Source organism: Lithobates pipiens, unplaced genomic scaffold, assembly GCF_037356315.1.
Source record: "Lithobates pipiens isolate NorthernLeopardFrog02 unplaced genomic scaffold, aLitPip1_a1.2 Scaffold_27, whole genome shotgun sequence".
Taxonomy (NCBI): domain Eukaryota; kingdom Metazoa; phylum Chordata; class Amphibia; order Anura; family Ranidae; genus Lithobates; species Lithobates pipiens.
The window spans coordinates 95436469-95446944 of record NW_027507788.1 but is presented as its reverse complement, the minus strand read 5'-3'; positions in this window follow the sequence as shown (position 1 = coordinate 95446944).

The following is a 10476-nucleotide window of genomic DNA, read 5'->3' as shown; positions in this document are numbered from 1 at the left end:
AGAGTAGTCAAGAGTGAGGCCGGGATCGGTAACAACACTTGTTGAAAAGCAATTCACCACAGATCACTTTTAAGAGCATTACCGCAAATGTGAAAGAAACGTGAAACACATCATCCATTTCACACTCACACTACCAACCAGGTCACTCCCCAGCCACCCCCTCAACTTTTATCACAGATGACCATTTCCCAACCTGCAGATGACAGACCCTACTCCAAAAGATATCACTCCAAGTTACTCCCCCCCACCCGCTGATTGATATCCCTCCATGACCACCTCACACCCCAGCCTGTCCCCACACACCTCTCACCTGCTGACCTGTGGATGGGGGAATCACTTCCGCAGTGTTATTGTGTTCTGCCAGTGGGGGCCTTCCCTACCCACACAATACAATGATCAGTGTTGCTAACTATAGCTGGCAGCACTGATTGTTCTGGGAAAAACCTGACAGGCTGGTTGTACTCAAGTCGATTAATAGATTGACTTGTGTACAACCAGCTAGCCCATACATAGATCGACTATGGCTGGTCTCTGCTTAATTGGCTTAATTCCAATTCATGTATGGCCCGCTTAACCACTATGCAGTCCCTAAACATCCTTCCACAAACCTTTACATTTTTCCTTCCCAGATTGCTTCATCCTCCTCCTGACCTGTACATAGTGCCCACTGTCATACCCTCCACACTCCTCTCTTGTACATACTGCCCACTGTCATACCCTCCACACGCATCTCCCATACATACTGCCCACTGTCATACCCTCCACACCAGGCATGTACTGGCCATTGGGAATACTGGGAGTTTCCCGGTGGGCCGATGGCTCAGTGGGCCACTCTGATGTAAGGGGGCTGCTGATGGGCCACTCTAATGTAAGGGGGCTGCTGATGGGCCACTCTGATGTAAGGGGGTGCTGATGAGACACTCTGATGTAAGGGGGTGCTGATGAGACACTCTGATGTAAGGGGGTGCTGATGAGACACTCTGATGTAAGGGGGTGCTGATGAGACACTCTGATGTAAGGGGGTGCTGATGAGACACTCTGATGTAAGGGGGTGCTGATGAGACACTCTGATGTAAGGGGGTGCTGATGAGACACTCTGATGTAAGGGGGTGCTGATGAGACACTCTGATGTACGGGGGTGCTGATGAGACACTCTGATGTAAGGGGGTGCTGATGAGACACTCTGATGTAAGGGGGTGCTGATGAGACACTCTGATGTAAGGGGGTGCTGATGAGACACTCTGATGTAAGGGGGTGCTGATGAGACACTCTGATGTAAGGGGGTGCTGATGAGACACTCTGATGTAAGGGGGTGCTGATGAGACACTCTGATGTAAGGGGGTGCTGATGAGACAATCTGATGTAAGGGGGTGCTGATGAGACACTCTGATGTAAGGGGGTGCTGATGGGACACTCTGATGCAAGGGGGTGCTGATGGGACACTCTGATGCAAGGGGGTGCTGATGGGACACTCTGATGCAAGGGGGTGCTGATGGGACACTCTGATGCAAGGGGGTGCTGATGGGACACTCTGATGCAAGGGGGTGCTGATGGGACACTCTGATGCAAGGGGGCTGCTGATGGGACACTCTGATGCAAGGGGGCTGCTGATGGGACACTCTGATGCAAGGGGGCTGCTGATGGGACACTCTGATGCAAGGGGGCTGCTGATGGGACACTCTGATGTAAGGGGGCTGCTGATGGGACACTCTGATGCAAGGGGGCTGCTGATGGGACACTCTGATGCAAGGGGGCTGCTGATGGGACACTCTGATGCAAGGGGGCTGCTGATGGGACACTCTGATGCAAGGGGGCTGCTGATGGGACACTCTGATGCAAGGGGGCTGCTGATGGGACACTCTGATGCAAGGGGGCTGCTGATGGGACACTCTGATGCAAGGGGGTGCTGATGGGACACTCTGATGTAAGGGGGTGCTGATGGGACACTCTGATGTAAGGGGGTGCTGATGGGACACTCTGATGTAAGGGGGTGCTGATGGGACACACTGATGTAAGGGGGTGCTGATGGGACACACTGATGTAAGGGGGTGCTGATGGGACACTGATGTAAGGGGGTGCTGATGGGACACTCTGATGTAAGGGGGCTACTGATGGGACACTGATGTAAGGGGGCTGGTAATGGGACACTCTGATGTAAGGGGGTGCTGATGGGACACTCTGATGTAAGGGGGTGCTGATGGGACACTCTGATGCAAGGGGGCTGCTGATGGGACACTCTGATGCAAGGGGGCTGCTGATGGGACACTCTGATGCAAGGGGGCTGCTGATGGGACACTCTGATGCAAGGGGGTGCTGATGGGACACTCTGATGCAAGGGGGTGCTGATGGGACACTCTGATGCAAGGGGGCTGCTGATGGGACACTCTGATGCAAGGGGGCTGCTGATGGGACACTCTGATGCAAGGGGGGTGCTGATGGGACACTCTGATGTAAGGGGGTGCTGATGGGACACTCTGATGTAAGGGGGTGCTGATGGGACACTCTGATGTAAGGGGGTGCTGATGGGACACTCTGATGCAAGGGGCTGCTGATGGGACACTCTGATGCAAGGGGGCTGCTGATAGGACACTCTGATGCAAGGGGGCTGCTGATGGGACACTCTGATGCAAGGGGGCTGCTGATGGGACACTCTGATGCAAGGGGGCTGCTGATGGGACACTCTGATGCAAGGGGGGCTGCTGATGGGACACTCTGATGCAAGGGGGCTGCTGATGGGACACTCTGATGCAAGGGGGCTGTTGATGGGACACTCTGATGCAAGGGGGTGCTGATGGGACACTCTGATGTAAGGGGGCTGCTGATGGGACACTCTGATGCAAGGGGGCTGCTGATGGGACACTCTGATGCAAGGGGGCTGCTGATGGGACACTCTGATGCAAGGGGGCTGCTGATGGGACACTCTGATGCAAGGGGGCTGCTGATGGGACACTCTGATGCAAGGGGGCTGCTGATGGGACACTCTGATGCAAGGGGGTGCTGATGGGACACTCTGATGTAAGGGGGTGCTGATGGGACACTCTGATGTAAGGGGGTGCTGATGGGACACTCTGATGTAAGGGGGTGCTGATGGGACACACTGATGTAAGGGGGTGCTGATGGGACACACTGATGTAATGGGGTGCTGATGGGACACTGATGTAAGGGGGTGCTGATGGGACACTCTGATGTAAGGGGGCTACTGATGGGACACTGATGTAAGGGGGCTGGTAATGGGACACTCTGATGTAAGGGGGTGCTGATGGGACACTCTGATGTAAGGGGGTGCTGATGGGACACACTGATGTAAGGGGGTGCTGATGGGACACACTGATGTAAGGGGGTGCTGATGGGACACACTGATGTAAGGGGGTGCTGATGGGACACTCTGATGTAAGGGGGTGCTGATGGGACACTCTGATGTAAGGGGGTGCTGATGGGACACTCTGATGTAAGGGGGTGCTGATGGGACACTCTGATGTAAGGGGGTGCTGATGGGACACACTGATGTAAGGGGGTGCTGATGGGACACACTGATGTAAGGGGGTGCTGATGGGACACTGATGTAAGGGGGCTACTGATGGGACACTGATGTAAGGGGGCTACTGATGGGACACTGATGTAAGACACACTGATGTAAGGGGGTGCTGATGGGACACACTGATGTAAGGGGGTGCTGATGGGACACACTGATGTAAGGGGGTGCTGATGGGACACACTGATGTAAGGGGGTGCTGATGGGACACACTGATGTAAGGGGGTGCTGATGGGACACACTGATGTAAGGGGGTGCTGATGGGACACACTGATGTAAGGGGGTGCTGATGGGACACACTGATGTAAGGGGGTGCTGATGGGACACACTGATGTAAGGGGGTGCTGATGGGACACACTGATGTAAGGGGGTGCTGATGGGACACTCTGATGCAAGGGGGCTGCTGATGGGACACTCTGATGCAAGGGGGCTGCTGATGGGACACTCTGATGCAAGGGGGCTGCTGATGGGACACTCTGATGCAAGGGGGTGCTGATGGGACACTCTGATGCAAGGGGGTGCTGATGGGACACTCTGATACAAGGGGGTGCTGATGGGACACTCTGATGCAAGGGGGCTGCTGATGGGACACTCTGATGCAAGGGGGCTGCTGATGGGACACTCTGATGCAAGGGGGCTGCTGATGGGACACTCTGATGCAAGGGGGCTGCTGATGGGACACTCTGATGCAAGGGGGGTGCTGATGGGACACTCTGATGCAAGGGGGGTGCTGATGGGACACTCTGATGTAAGGGGGTGCTGATGGGACACTCTGATGTAAGGGGGTGCTGATGGGACACTCTGATGCAAGGGGCTGCTGATGGGACACTCTGATGCAAGGGGGCTGCTGATGGGACACTCTGATGCAAGGGGGCTGCTGATGGGACACTCTGATGCAAGGGGGCTGCTGATGGGACACTCTGATGCAAGGGGGCTGCTGATGGGACACTCTGATGCAAGGGGGGCTGCTGATGGGACACTCTGATGCAAGGGGGCTGCTGATGGGACACTCTGATGCAAGGGGGCTGTTGATGGGACACTCTGATGCAAGGGGGTGCTGATGGGACACTCTGATGTAAGGGGGCTGCTGATGGGACACTCTGATGCAAGGGGGCTGCTGATGGGACACTCTGATGCAAGGGGGCTGCTGATGGGACACTCTGATGCAAGGGGGCTGCTGATGGGACACTCTGATGCAAGGGGGCTGCTGATGGGACACTCTGATGCAAGGGGGCTGCTGATGGGACACTCTGATGCAAGGGGGCTGCTGATGGGACACTCTGATGCAAGGGGGTGCTGATGGGACACTCTGATGTAAGGGGGTGCTGATGGGACACTCTGATGTAAGGGGGTGCTGATGGGACACTCTGATGTAAGGGGGTGCTGATGGGACACACTGATGTAAGGGGGTGCTGATGGGACACACTGATGTAATGGGGTGCTGATGGGACACTGATGTAAGGGGGTGCTGATGGGACACTCTGATGTAAGGGGGCTACTGATGGGACACTGATGTAAGGGCGCTGGTAATGGGACACTCTGATGTAAGGGGGTGCTGATGGGACACTCTGATGTAAGGGGGTGCTGATGGGACACACTGATGTAAGGGGGTGCTGATGGGACACACTGATGTAAGGGGGTGCTGATGGGACACACTGATGTAAGGGGGTGCTGATGGGACACTCTGATGTAAGGGGGTGCTGATGGGACACTCTGATGTAAGGGGGTGCTGATGGGACACTCTGATGTAAGGGGGTGCTGATGGGACACTGATGTAAGGGGGCTACTGATGGGACACTGATGTAAGGGGGCTGGTAATGGGACACTCTGATGTAAGGGGGTGCTGATGAGACACTCTGATGTAAGGGGGTGCTGATGAGACAATCTGATGTAAGGGGGTGCTGATGGGACACTCTGATGCAAGGGGGTGCTGATGGGACACTCTGATGCAAGGGGGTGCTGATGGGACACTCTGATGCAAGGGGGTGCTGATGGGACACTCTGATGCAAGGGGGTGCTGATGGGACACTCTGATGCAAGGGGGCTGCTGATGGGACACTCTGATGCAAGGGGGCTGCTGATGGGACACTCTGATGCAAGGGGGCTGCTGATGGGACACTCTGATGCAAGGGGGCTGCTGATGGGACACTCTGATGCAAGGGGGCTGCTGATAGGACACTCTGATGCAAGGGGGCTGCTGATGGGACACTCTGATGCAAGGGGGCTGCTGATGGGACACTCTGATGCAAGGGGGCTGCTGATGGGACACTCTGATGCAAGGGGGCTGCTGATGGGACACTCTGATGCAAGGGGGGCTGCTGATGGGACACTCTGATGCAAGGGGGCTGCTGATGGGACACTCTGATGCAAGGGGGCTGCTGATGGGACACTCTGATGCAAGGGGGCTGCTGATGGGACACTCTGATGCAAGGGGGCTGCTGATGGGACACTCTGATGCAAGGGGGCTGCTGATGGGACACTCTGATGCAAGGGGGCTGCTGATGGGACACTCTGATGCAAGGGGGTGCTGATGGGACACTCTGATGTAAGGGGGTGCTGATGGGACACTCTGATGTAAGGGGGTGCTGATGGGACACTCTGATGTAAGGGGGTGCTGATGGGACACACTGATGTAAGGGGGTGCTGATGGGACACACTGATGTAAGGGGGTGCTGATGGGACACTGATGTAAGGGGGTGCTGATGGGACACTCTGATGTAAGGGGGCTACTGATGGGACACTGATGTAAGGGGGCTGGTAATGGGACACTCTGATGTAAGGGGGTGCTGATGGGACACTCTGATGTAAGGGGGTGCTGATGGGACACACTGATGTAAGGGGGTGCTGATGGGACACACTGATGTAAGGGGGTGCTGATGGGACACACTGATGTAAGGGGGTGCTGATGGGACACTCTGATGTAAGGGGGTGCTGATGGGACACTCTGATGTAAGGGGGTGCTGATGGGACACTCTGATGTAAGGGGGTGCTGATGGGACACTGATGTAAGGGGGCTACTGATGGGACACTGATGTAAGGGGGCTACTGATGGGACACTGATGTAAGGGGGCTGGTAATGGGACACTCTAATGTAAGGGGCTGCTGATGGGACACTCTGATGTAAGGGGGTGCTGATGGGACACACTGATGTAAGGGGGTGCTGATGGGACACACTGATGTAAGGGGGTGCTGATGGGACACACTGATGTAAGGGGGTGCTGATGGGACACACTGATGTAAGGGGGTGCTGATGGGACACACTGATGTAAGGGGGTGCTGATGGGACACACTGATGTAAGGGGGTGCTGATGGGACACACTGATGTAAGGGGGTGCTGATGGGACACACTGATGTAAGGGGGTGCTGATGGGACACACTGATGTAAGGGGGTGCTGATGGGACACACTGATGTAAGGGGGTGCTGATGGGACACACTGATGTAAGGGGGTGCTGATGGGACACACTGATGTAAGGGGGTGCTGATGGGACACACTGATGCAAGGGGGTGCTGATGGGACACTCTGATGCAAGGGGGCTGCTGATGGGACACTCTGATGCAAGGGGGCTGCTGATGGGACACTCTGATGCAAGGGGGCTGCTGATGGGACACTCTGATGCAAGGGGGCTGCTGATGGGACACTCTGATGCAAGGGGGTGCTGATGGGACACTCTGATGCAAGGGGGTGCTGATGGGACACTCTGATACAAGGGGGTGCTGATGGGACACTCTGATGCAAGGGGGCTGCTGATGGGACACTCTGATGCAAGGGGGCTGCTGATGGGACACTCTGATGCAAGGGGGCTGCTGATGGGACACTCTGATGCAAGGGGGCTGCTGATGGGACACTCTGATGCAAGGGGGCTGCTGATGGGGCACTCTGATGCAAGGGGGGTGCTGATGGGACACTCTGATGCAAGGGGGGTGCTGATGGGACACTCTGATGTAAGGGGGTGCTGATGGGACACTCTGATGTAAGGGGGTGCTGATGGGACACTCTGATGTAAGGGGGTGCTGATGGGACACTCTGATGTAAGGGGGTGCTGATGGGACACTCTGATGTAAGGGGGCTACTGATGGGACACTGATGTAAGGGGGTGCTGATGGGACACACTGATGTAAGGGGGTGCTGATGGGACACACTGATGTAAGGGGGTGCTGATGGGACACACTGATGTAAGGGGGTGCTGATGGGACACTCTGATGTAAGGGGGCTTGGTGATGGGACACTCTGATGTAAGGGGGCTGGTAATGGGACACTCTGATGTAAGGGGGTGCTGATGGGACACTCTGATGGGACACTCTGATGTAAGGGGCTGCTGATGGGACACTGATGTAAGGGGGTGCTGATGGGACACTGATGTAAGGGGGCTGGTGATGGGACACTCTGATGTAAGGGGGCTGGTGATGGGACACTCAAAATATAAGTGGGCCGATCTGGATGAAGTCCATGGCCACATTTCTGTCCCAGTCCAGCCCTGCTCCACACTTCTCTCCCATATGTTCTGCCCACTGTCATACCCTCTACACTTTTCTCCTGTACATACTGCTCATGTCATACCTTCCATACTCCACTCTTGTATATACTGCCCACTGTCATCCCCTCCTCACTTTTCTCCTGTAGTCACTCTAATATTGATGCAGGCAGGTGGAGGATGGGCTTGTCGATGTAAAGAGCCAAAAGTCTTCAGTCTTCTAGTAAATTAGCAAATATAGGCCAGAAACCTGCTGTCAGCAGAGAGAAGTCATCCTTCTACTAAGGAAATTAGTAAGAAACTGAGGATTGCTGGGAGTGTAAGCCCCTGTACACACGGTCAGAAATTGCGATGGAAAAAAGGCCTTTCAATGTTAATTTTATAAACACTATAATGGTAGTCCATCTGAAAGGAATGTGGTATACAGCAACCAAGCAGTTTCCACCAGCATTAAATGAGCAATATGATTTCCCCACAGGAGATATCCACACAAACCACTATATACAGTTACCACCATTCAACAGTGGCAAACTGCTGACCATTTTGTGGAATTGGCGAAGCCAAAAAAATGGCAAACATTTTAGGACTCTTTCATATCAGCAGCAATGCTTATGCCGTGTACACACGACCAGACTTTTAGACAGCAAAGCTCCAAAGGAACGAGTCCGTCGGACAATTCGATCGTTTGTGGGCTCCATCGGACCTTTGCTTGGCAAAAATACGGCGGACTTCAGAAATAGAACATGTTTTAAATTTTCCCGCCGGACCGAGAAATACGTTTGTGTGTATGCTAATCCGACGGACAAGAAACAACGGGCAGCTATTGGCTACTGGCTATGACCTTTCTTATTCTAGTTTGGTCGTACATCATCACGTTCAAATCCGTTGGACTTTGGTGTGATTGTGTGTGGCCGTTCATTCAGAAAGTCCACCAGAACTCCGCAGAAAGTCCATAGGAAAGACTGTCAGACCTAGTCCGTCGAAAAGTCCGGTCGTTTGTACACGGCATTAAAGGATCGTGCACAAAGCCGTATCTGGCTGTATGATGCACATTCTGACATATTACCTCACCGGGGAGCCTGCAGGTACTTTGTACAGACCCCTGTAAAAGTGAATGGCTGTTCACAGCTATACACGTACAGATGTACAACTCTGGGAACAGACAATCTCCAATTAACCACTTCAGCTCTGGAAGGTTTACCCCCCCTTCCTGACCAGGCCATTTTTTTTTTGCGATATGGCACTGCGTTGCTTTAAGTTATAATTGCATGATCATTCTATGGTGTACCCAAATAAAAAAATAAGATGTCCTTTTTTCCCACAAATAGAGCTTTCTTTTGGTGGTATTTGATCACCTCTGCGGTTTTTAAATTACTTTTGCTATAAATAAAAAAAAAAAAATCGAATTTCTTCATCAATTTAGGCCAATATGTATTCATCTACATGTTTTTGGTAAAAAAAAAAATCCCAAAAAGTGAATATTGATTGTAAACTAGATAACTTTTGCTCAAACCAAACTATGGGATGTTTTTATGGCATATTTATTTGATTGCCGCCATTACTAACAGCAATAATAGCTATTTTTAGCAGGACTGCGACATTGGGCGGACAAATCAGACTCCTGACACTTTTTTGGGGACCAGTGACATTACAGTAATCAGTGCTAAGAATATGTGACAAATAAAAAGACACAATGTTCAGTGCTGCAGCCTCCAAGCCTGAAGGGGACAGACTGCAACTTGTAGTCCCACCTCATCAGCCCAGAGATTTGCCTGAATGCAACTTTATGTTCTTCCATGTGAGTGGATATTGTTTTTATAAGTATAAATTATTTGATATATATTGAGAGGCGTCACTCTCCTTGTCTTTTTCTTAGTGCTAAAAATCTGCATTGTTACTGTACTAATGACACAGGGAAGAGGGTAACATCAGGGGTGATCAAAGGGTTAAGTGTGTCATTAGGGGGTGCTTGCTAACTATGGGGGGGGGGTGCTCTGACTGGGTGAAGACATCTTCTCCCCTGTCAGAATGGCAATCCGACGATTGCGGGTGACTGGCGGACATCGGGTCCAGCTGCATGCAACCAGAAAGCAGCCTATGAAGTCACTCAGCAAGCCCTATGGCAGGGGTGTCCAAACTTTTTTCAAAGAGGGCCAGATTCGATGAAGTGAACATGTGTGAGGGCCGACCATTTTGCCTGACATTCTTTGAACCATTAAAATTCGGTCATTCGAGCACTCATACCTGGCCCAACAAAAATTCTCGTGCCTTTGTTGCGCTCGTTTGCCCGACACACAGACGAATGCTCTGTTCTTTAGGGGTACCGTTAAGTCTTAATGGTACCCCACACATTGGAAACATGGGGTGCTTTTGGTGCAGCGCAATAAAAAAAAAAAAAAAAAGCTCTGGGACTTCTTTCCCTGCATTTTTGTGGGTATGGAAGCCCATTGAAATGCATGGGCTGCCCTACA